Source organism: Sinocyclocheilus rhinocerous, unplaced genomic scaffold (assembly GCF_001515625.1).
Source record: "Sinocyclocheilus rhinocerous isolate Xijiao unplaced genomic scaffold, SAMN03320098_v1.1 scaffold3000, whole genome shotgun sequence".
Lineage (NCBI taxonomy): Eukaryota > Metazoa > Chordata > Actinopteri > Cypriniformes > Cyprinidae > Sinocyclocheilus > Sinocyclocheilus rhinocerous.
The window spans coordinates 452,511-455,522 of record NW_015639757.1 but is presented as its reverse complement, the minus strand read 5'-3'; positions in this window follow the sequence as shown (position 1 = coordinate 455,522).

The window sequence follows — 3,012 nt, the reverse complement described above, 5'->3', positions numbered from 1 at the left end:
GCCCTGTCGGCTCCGCCCAAGCTCAAGCTTCACGCCCTGTCGGCTCCACTTAAGTTCCGCTCTCTGTCAGCTGTACCCCAGCTGCTTGCCCTGCCGGCTCCCTCCTTGAGGCAGGCTCCGCTCTTGCTGCCGGCCCCGCCCTGGCCTCCTGCCCTGCCGGCCCCGCCCTGGCACCCTGGTTTACCTCTATCTCCAGGCCCTCTTCCACTACACGGGCCTGGCCCACCATCCCTCCCCCTGATCCACCTCCGTTCCGCCTCCCTCCGGGATTTCTTTTGGTGGAGCGTCTGGAATCCGCTCCTTAGGGGAGGGGTTCTGTCACTGTCTTCAGCGGGTGTGCCCAGGATGGCCACCAGATGACTGTGTTCTGTGAGCACATGGCTTGTGTTGTGTGTTTGTCTATTGTCTGACCCCGCCCATCTTGTTACCCCATTATTGTTTAAGTTGCTCCACCTGTGTCTCCCTCGTTAGCCTCGTTTGGTTTGCCATTTATTCTCCTGGTGTCTGTAATCCTGTGCTGATCCGTCATTTCTCATTTTTTGTGTGTGTGTGTGTGTTATGTCTGCATGTAGTGCAGTTCCTAGCCTGCCTGTCTGTTTTTCCCCCTCGGGGTGGTTTGAGTTTGGCTTTTGTTTCATTTTATTAAAATAAAGAACCATTCATCCTGCACTTGAGTCCTCACTTCACCTCCCCGCACGCACCGTGACAGGTTCAAAGGCTTGACAACCCAAGAGGAACATTTTCAGCTGTTGGTTCAGATGGAGTTGTCTGGTACACTTCAGATTATTCTCAAAGATTTAATTTAAGATAAAGTTGTAGTTTTGTTGCTCCTCTAGAATCTATAAAAATGTTAGACAGTCTGAATCACTGCAACACATGTAAAAAAATTTTTTTTATTGAATCAGAGACCTGTGAGTGATATTGGAAAAAATACATCCTGATTTTTTTTAAAATTCCATTTGGGTTTTAGTGAAACCGTATGATCAGTTTAAATGAGCTTTAAACTATGCACATGCTAAGCTTTAAAATGGTTGAATGATTATCAACAATGAAATATGACATTTTTAGAAAGAAAACCAACAAAATAGCCTAATTGTACCAAATATTTATTCATTTTGTCGTAATTAAAGCACAAAGTAGTTTATTTTTGCGACTTTGGGGCCCCCAGTTAAGTAAGCGATATTCACTGTCGTAATTACAGTGGATTGCTTTACACGTGTGTTTGTTGCTGCAGTTATCCCTACTTGGCAGTAAAACAATTCGCTCTTTTCGCGGAATTTCGTACTAGCTGACCAAACCAGAGCAGACGTTCTGGGGGAGCGCGGGAAAGAAACAGAAACCATTCACCTTATTAGAAGTCAGTGTACCATCAGAATGATTTTGAAACCGATATTTCAAGGTTAAAAAAACAAAAACAAAAAACAAGTTGATTAGGTATTATCATAATCATAATCATCATCATCATTATCTTAAATAAAAATCAACCCCTGGGACATAAAAGTGCCCGAAGTTGAAGAAACGCCCAGCTATATAAAACAAATGTAGTTGTCAGTGAGCTGTGGATGAATGGATGCAGTATGGGCACGCGGATGGATGATGAAGCGTGCAGCAGCTGCTGTCTGTCACATGATCCAGTGAAGCTGAGATCTGAGCGATCCAGAAGCGCAGCGCTGAGCACTCGCTCTCTCGCATCGCATCGCATCTCATCTGATGCTCGGATTCTGTGATTGGTGAGTAGCTTCAGTGTTTCTGCTGATGTCTTTCGCGATTGTTTTGATCGTTGTTAAATGTTGAGATGCTTTTCCTCATGTATTTCTTGAGGTCATTTTAGATGTTAGAGATTTATTTTTTCAAAGAGGTGCTAGATAGCCTACTTTTTATTTCGTTTGATGTCTTAAAAATCATGTTGACGTCCCATTAATTTTACACTAATAATCATTTATTAATTATTACTAATAATTATTTAATTATTATAAACATTTATTTTCAATGCATGCATGATTAATAACTCTTGAGTTGGTTCCGAAGTTTGCAGCACTCCCTCTTGCTTGTTTTATTTTATTTTATTAGATAGTTCCAATAGGTTACTATAGGAACTAAAAATCGGTTTTAATCTTTTTTTTATCCAAATTAAAACCTTCTTAAGTGTTCTCTCGTTCTTTAAAACATCTACTGTATGTTCTTGTGATTTAAAGGACTCAGAAACTAATACACCTAGTTTATTTGAAGAACCTATAATGTGAAATGAAAAACGTTTTGAATCTGCAATGTGTAATAATGGCTGCGTTTGTCACTTCATTTATTTCAATCTGTTGCATTTCACAGTTGGTCAATCTCATTCATTGCATCCATACATATTTTTGGACTGGACTGGACATTATTTAACCTCTTGAGACCTGGCAAAACATTTTAGAATTTTTTTATTTTTTTTTCATGTCATTACATTGTTTAGAGCATTAAAAAAACAAATTTTTTTTTTACATTTTAAAATGATATTTCATTCATAAGTTATGCTACGTCCTTGGTAGAGGACATCGGGATTCAATTAAAAAATAAAATAAAATAAAAAGACATGAATGAACATGCATAGGCAAAAGCAATTTATTTTTTTGATACATTTTAATACATTTTTAGTTTTCAGGATTTTTTTTTTACCAAACTTTGTACAAAGATAATTCTCAACTATGTTATAACAGAATGATTTGATATACCATTTTTCTTTATGTAAAATGTGTGTAAAATGGCCATAAACAGGTTTTCTCATTATATATAATGTATCTATAAACTAAATCTAATTTGCATAATAATGTGTTTTTGGGGCAACATGTAATGAAAAAAGAAGTGTAATAATGGGAGTAATAATTGACAAGATTTTCATAATATATAATATTTCATAGGAATAATAATGAAATTTAATTTTTTTTCCCTATTCATTTGTTGTGTCTCCCAAAATACGTAATTAAACATGCTTTTAGTCCCAGTGTCCTCATATGAGGACATGTATGAAATCAA